Here is a 7,918-nt window from a genome sequence, read left to right as displayed (position 1 = left end):
ATTTCAATGAAATAAAAAAGGAAAGATAAAAAAGAAAAAAGGATTCAGTAGACTGTGAATATTGGTTCTGGTTCCTTTTATGCATCCTCTGAAGGTTTATTTGATGCTTTCTATATTTCGCCCCTTTTTTGTTCTTTTCGCTAGTCAAGCTGGGGTTAGGGGGACCCCTACCAGTATATTCACTATACAAAAATAACATCAGTGAGTGTAAGGATGCCAGTCAGGAGGTTTATCCTTCCACTGGCGCTCCTCGTACATCAAGGCCAAATTGGCCAGTTGATAAGCCATTCCATTACAGAATTTTGGCAAAAAGTGAACTGTACACTTATCAAAATTGTATAGATGACTCGTTACTGATGCTGGAGCTGCACCTTGATAGTTCGTCTCTTTTTTACAAATACCAGTCTACTGGCTAGTCCGTAGGTTTGGGCATTCGTAAAAAATGTCACGTTAAAAATTTTATTGAGACAAAAAATGCAATATATATATATATATATATATATATATATATATATATATATATATAAAAGGTGATTTTGTACCATGATTCCTTACATTGGTACACACTCTTGTTTGTAATGTTGGTAGATTCAACCCCTAAAATGTGTTTAGCATCATGTTTAACACATCATGAGATCTTATTTTTGAGTCAGTGAAAATTGGTCTAGAAATGGTATAAAATATCATATTTCAGTCAACTTTAATATATATAAATAATAAATAGAACATGTTAAACATGATCCAAAGGTTAGATCTTGCATTTGGAGCTTAGATTTATGCAAATAAAGTACCGAAAATAATTGTATTGTCCTTATAAAATGGTGTAATTTCGAAAATGCCTCACAATTTGCTGAAATCCTCTTCATGTCCAAAATTTTTGATTCTCGATTATTTTTAGAATATTTTTATCCTTTGAACAAACAAACCTGTTGATGTCCGCACAATAAATATCTGCGACGTTCGAAGGTTGTAACATCTTAATAACAAGGAGATTGCATGAACATTTTGCGAACCTGGTCAAATTCACAAAATATTTGCAAACATACTAACTTGAATCCCAACACAAGAGATTCACATATGAAATATGTGGATCTTCTGAGATTTGCAAATTCAATGCGAACCATTTAAAATTTAAAAGTTTGAGCTTGGCATGTTTATGAAAGTCCTGACTTTCGCGCAGACGTCATGCAAACATTTTTTAACTAAAAACTCATAAAGTCAGGACATACGTTCGAAAATATATGTCGTGACCTTCACAAATACATGTGAATGTCTTTAACTTCACATATTTTTTTTATTTGAGGCCGACTTTCACGCGGATACCATGCAAACCTCTTTTAACTAAAAACACATAAAATCAGAATGTCTGCAAATATATGGTGCGACTTTCACAAATATTGTATGTGAATCTATTTTAACATGCAAATATTATTTTGCAAATGTCCCTACTTTCGCATCCTTTATAATTCATATAGAAAGTCATTAACGGTTCTTTTTTGTTTTCTATTTTTCACCAGAACCCTAACCCTATTTCCTTTAAACCTTAACTATTTTTTTTCTCATTGCGGTGATTCATGGATATTTCATCTTGTAGCATTTCAGTGAGGTTGTGACAACTTTTTGGTCATTTTTTTCTGTCTTTTAGCCCCCAAAACTTAGGACGAAAAGTGAGTTGTATATGTTATCTTACATTCGTAAGGATTTTTTTTACAGATATATATTTGTTGGCCTTATTTGTGTTTGGTTGTTGCGGTAAATGATTTATGTTTGCTTGATTATGTTTTATTTAATATCTAACATTGGATTGTAAGTTTATAGTTGTTTTGTTTTAAGGTTGATTGTGAACAAGCATTTAATTGGGGTAATGAGCTAGGGTTGAACTGACTTGTTTTCAGTGTGACACAACAACAATGGTTGGTGTAGGTAGTTGTATTGATTGAATATATGAGGCTATATGGATGGGCTTTTGTTATATGTTATTTTTTTATGTATAATATGTTGTGTGATTAGTGTAGGCAGTTAATGATGACTTCAAAAGGAGTTAAAGTACACTACCATCTCATTCATGACCCTCAATTGAGATTTATAATAGTGTCTAAAAATAATAGCTTTAAGAAATTTATATCAAAATGTTGAAGAATATCTGAGCTTTTGATATAATTATTATGCAGACATAGAAAGCCATAAGATTGATACTCGTTTTGGATTATGACGATGTAGACTCTATATTATGTAGTAGTGATGTTTACTTAATTGTTTTCATCATACTACATGATAAGGTTAAACAAAAAGCAGTTGAAAATCATTTTCACCAAACCGTTAACACTGAAAATAGTCACTAAAGCACTGTTTCAAACGATGATGGAAAATGTGTGAAAAATGCATTTATCTACGGCTATATCTGATGAGGGCAATCATGCATTGAACATCCAACTCTTTCAAACAATTAGCAATATGGATGTTCGTAAATGCACGTGGAGGGCATGCAGTTGTCCCAATCAATTAACGATATAAATGTCGTACATGCAAGCAATGATCAACTTGCACAAACAATTAATGTTATACATTATCAGATGATTTGTGCAGAGAATGTGCACGTATGTAAGAAAACTCGTGCTATTGATGTTCAGTGCAATTATGCAGATAACATTCAGCCTTCCAAGATGGATAAATTCATAATCTATGTTTGAGATGTAAGTATTATTTTTATGGTTAATCATGAAATTTGAAAATGCATGAATGATATATCTATGCAAACAAATAAAAAGATAAATATGTTTGTGCATTCGAACAACCAATTAGTGGTAGCAACTATCTTTTAAATAGCGGAGAATCGAATGATAATGTTGACTACAACATGTTAGATGAAGGATACTCTCAAACGATATGAGATGACAAAGGCACATATGACATTAGACAATTAATGACAGATGCAAATGTTGCAAAAATGATAATTGAAAAGTCAAAACCTTGATATGTTATGTAAGCTATATGAGCATTTATTAGGCATTAGAATTGATTTTTTATACTAATGATACATAGTTGAATATGTTCTCATACAATTAAGAACAATTGAAAACCATTGAAGTAGAGACATTTTAAATGATTGATGAGTTGCAAAAAACATGAATGATCGAGAATCTTTTCAGTGGCTAACAATAAACTCAAATGATAGAAACATTGTTGTTGATTAAAGGTTTAATGATTTAAAGGATTTTTGTGAATTTTTGAAAGATTATGTGATCAAGCATAACTATAAAACAAAATTCTTAAAAAGCTGTAGTAATATAATGATTATTATATACAAGAGAAAGAACTCACAGACTATGGTTGACTGTCTTAAAAGATTCATTACATAAAGGTACATAAAACAAAGTTGCATCAAGTAAAAATATACGAAAGAGAGCATATATATGTTGGTTCAATATGCAACTTTCGAGTAAAAAAATATCTTTTACGTAGATTATAGATATTATTCATAAACACCTACATGATAACGTGAAGATGACTCAAAGAGAAATCATTAATGACATCAATCAAGATAAATGTGTGAAGATTAGTTACAAACAAGCATGCCATGGATGAGAAGACACAAATGAAGTGCTATATAATACATATGAAGGGTCCAAGATGTTTCTTGCCTATTTAGATTATTTGATGAAAACAAACCCAAGAACTCTGGGGGCATTAATATTGATAAAAAAGATAAATTTAAGTATGTCTTTTTATCCTTCCATCTATACATCAATGGCTTTTTAAAATGGTGTTCTTCAGTTCTTATGATTGATGATATATTTCCAAAGAAAAAATACATAAGTATATTGTTGTCGGTGATTTTTCTAGTGAAATATTTTTTTTAACATTCGTACTTATAGATAAGAAGTCCAAGAACTCATGGGCATGGTTTCTGATGTATGTGAAGCAAGAACTCAAACACTACAACAAGTTTAGATAGAAAAGACAATTGTCAATTATCTCATATAGGCACTCAGAGCTCTTGTATATTGTTCACTACATATAATATAATTATCATACTAAATATTGCATGAAACACTTGATAGAGAACTTTATAAAAAAGTTTAGTGCATCACTAAATGCACTTTGGTGGAGCATAGTTCGAGTAGCCACGCTACAACAATGTACATATTTTCTTAAAAAAAATTGAGAGCAAAATCAAACAACATATGATTATATTGTCACTGGCATGCAACCAAAGTTTTGGGCTATATCTCACTTTTCAAAAAAAAAAAAGATATGGGTATTTATCTAATATAGTAGAGAACTTTAATTTATGGATTTTCCTCATATATGACAAATCTTTAATGCCTTTTTTGTAAGGCTTCATATCATGTTGATGGCACTATTTGAGAAAAAAAAGAATATCTAGTAAAAAATGTCAAACATTGGTGTCTGAGATAAAAGAAAATGTAAAAGCATTAAAAAAATACACAAGAACTATGTGTAGTTGTCATAGATTGCCATCGACGTCGGTATAAAGTCTGCGATTGATGTCATAGTTATAACGTTGATTTTGATAAAGAAAAAATGATCTTATAATGAGTGGCAGGTTAATGTGATTTCATATGAACATGCATTTTTTATAAGGCAAGTGATCAGAAGATTACTACAACAAATATTTCAAAGTTGATTGTAAGACCCACGTTTTTACAAAAAAAAAAATTACCAGACCCAGGTTGGATCCGGATCCAACCTGGATCCGAAACTGGGTCACCCCTCCCTTGCATGCCTTTAAATAGACATGCAGGGAGGGTTTCCTCTTTCATAAAAGCAGAACCTCCCCCCTGACTGCCGCTCATCTCCCTCCCTCATCCTCTTCTGTTCGTCAGAGCCCCATGCCAGCAAAACACCATCTCTTGATGCCTCTTCTCTCTCCCCCGCTCGTGTTTCAGCCTCCCCCATGCCGACATCCTCAACTGACGCTAGTAGCCTCGCCTGACACCCTCTCTCTCTCCGATAAACCCTCACCCCAATCCACTCCCCTCTATTGACTTGTCGGAGCCCACCCTCGTATGAGCTAATGTGCACCGGCAATGCCCCCCTCACCCGATCCCACAACTGGTAACCCCGCTGCCTTCCCTCGACGTTGTCGCCCTTTCTCCAGTTCGACCGTCGCCTGACCCCCCCCCTCTCTCTGTTACCCTCTCCCTCCCTCAGTCACTGGAACCCTCGCTAAAACCCCGATGAGCCTCCCTGCGTCCCTCTCCCTCCCCTCCATTCGTGTTTCGACACCCAACGCCAGAGATGTCCCCCCCCCCCTTGTCACCTCAGGTAACTTTTTTTTCTCTCTCTCTCTCTCTCTCTTCTTCTTCTTCTTCTTTTGTTTTTTTATCGACAGGCAGGGGAAACGCCCCTGCCTTCCTAGGTTTTCCTGCCCGACAGGCAGGTTGAATGCCCCTACCGTCTCTTTTATTCTTGACAGCTCACCCCTGCCTCTTTATTTTTTCGGTAGGTAGGGGCAAAGTCGGCCCCTGCCTTCTCCTTTATTTTTGACTGGCAGAGGCAAAGACCTAGCCTCTGTGTTTTCGACAGGCACGGACAATGCCCCTGTCTTTATGTTTTTCGGCAGTCAGAGGCATGTAAACACCCTAAATTTTCCAAGTTCACTTCTAAACACCCTCTTTCACAGGTGTCAACCCATGTAGCACAGTGTATGAGTCTAACCTCTAGGTCCATTTTAATTTAGGTGTCATTTCACTGCATTTTACCAAAAAATTTACCATTTTACTCCTAGGTAACCCTAGACCCTTGTCAGTTAGACCCAACCAAACTCATTTTAAGCTTAGAAGAGTTAGACTATCAATCATTTTTAGCTCTCTTAAGCTCATAATGAGTAGACCCTGTTCATTTCAATTAAATTTGGTTCATTTCATGAGAAATGGGCTCATTTCTAGCTCAAATTCAATCCAATTGTTCTAGAGTTAGTCAATTTTACTAGATCCTATTCCTCTGTATCTAACTTGAGCTCATCAGAAGTTCAACTGGTCCAACTTCAGTTCAAATTTGTTTTCCCATATTGTTGGAGTTTATTTTAGCTCAATTAAGCTCATTTTAGCAAGAATTGAGCTAACCCTAGTTAAACTAGCTAGGATTTAGTGTGTTTAAGCTCTAGATTAGTTCATCTTAGTTCAGTTGATTATAGTTTTAGTTTAAACCCAGTGTTTTGTTTACTACACTCAGTACATTCTTGTTACTTACTTCACTCTATAGTGAATTTCTCACCATTTCACTTAGAATTATGTATGTTTTCAATCATCTGGTCTAAGAGTCTAGTTAAGATAGTGTTCTTTTAGTTCACTTGAGTTCAGGAACCTTAAAACCTTGTTCAAACCAATTCAAACCTTGTTTTCTAAATGCTACTGTTATCATTGCAAAATTTTACTTTTGCAAGTTAAACTGATATTTGAAAAAGATTTTGAAAATAACTCACCTCTATTTTAAAATGTGAGAAAATTTCAAGGAATGAGACTCATCTGTCGGTACGAGGTTCAACCATTTCTGGCACTATAACCAGGGGTAATCGAACCAAAGATCAATCATGTACTTTGATTTGGTCAACTTGTCTAAATCGATGTTTTATTTCTTAAATGCACAATGAATCAGGCATGTGCTATGACTTAGAAAGATTTTGACTTGAAAAACATGACGTATGCTTGAAATACTTTGAAATATTTGGAAAAGGGGACACCTTGAAAATCGTAAACCACGTTGATAGAATATTTCTGAAGAAAAGAAAATTGATTTCTGAAGAAATATTGATGTGTTGTGAAAATCGATTTATGAAGGAAACTTGGGTAAATTTTGAGAAAATCGATTTCTTTGAGATGATTTGGTGAAGTAAATCAGAAGAAGGGGCGTGTGGTCCTATGAAATATTTTCATGATGCAATCTAAACCTAAGTGATGCATGAATGCTATTTGCGAAAAATATTTTCTGAAGAATTTTAGGAGAAACATTGCTAAAAGACTTTTTGTGCCTTATAGAACTTAGATGAAATACATTCTCTACATATCCTTGACTATGACCACAAATACGTATTGAATATAATTCATTTGATTCTAAAAAGAAAAAATATTTAAAAAACTTTTGAAAATATGCAATGATTTTTTAAGATACCTAAGAGTGTAGGTCATTTGTGGCTTAGAAAAAGATGATAAATCTGGGTTTTGTTCATATTCTAACTATGACTACAAATATGAAACTCATCGAGTTTATCAACTCCTTAGAAGCTAGTGCATGTGTCATTCGTATAGACCATGGTGAATTTGAATATGCATATGAATCATCATCCATTACACATTGACATTATTGAAAGAAATAAACTATATGCAATGCAGTCCTATTCTAAGCAGGAAAAGTAAATTCTTATTCCAAATTTATATTTTATTTATATCACTAATTGAATTGAAATAAAAAAAATAGAACGAAATACAATCTTGAATATCTCTACAAAATTAGCAAACTTGTTAATGAAAGTATGTCGACTTTTATGAATTTATCCAATAATATTTGAAATTGAGGGATTTAACCAGATATAAGCATTTTTTCATGTTTTCCTGAAATAAAAATAATAAAAGATGATGTAAAATTGAAGAAATAATAAAAATAAACAACTTTGAAATTTAGAATTTTGGTAAAAATGATAAAAATGTCCCTAAAAACAAGACTATGGCCTTGAAATCAGGGTTTTCAGAAAAGATTTTTGTAAAACTTTGGATTTAGGGCTCAAATGGATTCAAATAAATACTAAATCTGGTGTGAAGCCTAAAAATGATTATAAACATGATCAAACCCTAAAAATATAAAAAAATTTTATAAAAAAATCAAAACATCACAAAAATAGTGATTTTCGCCAGTGTTTTACTCGAATCGGGACTCCTTGGGCACCCTGTTTTCATGA

Source organism: Nuphar pumila, chromosome 11, assembly GCF_984573655.1.
Source record: "Nuphar pumila chromosome 11, dmNupPumi1.hap1.1, whole genome shotgun sequence".
In the NCBI taxonomy this organism is placed as follows: Eukaryota; Viridiplantae; Streptophyta; class Magnoliopsida; order Nymphaeales; family Nymphaeaceae; genus Nuphar; species Nuphar pumila.
This window is presented reverse-complemented; position numbering follows the sequence as displayed.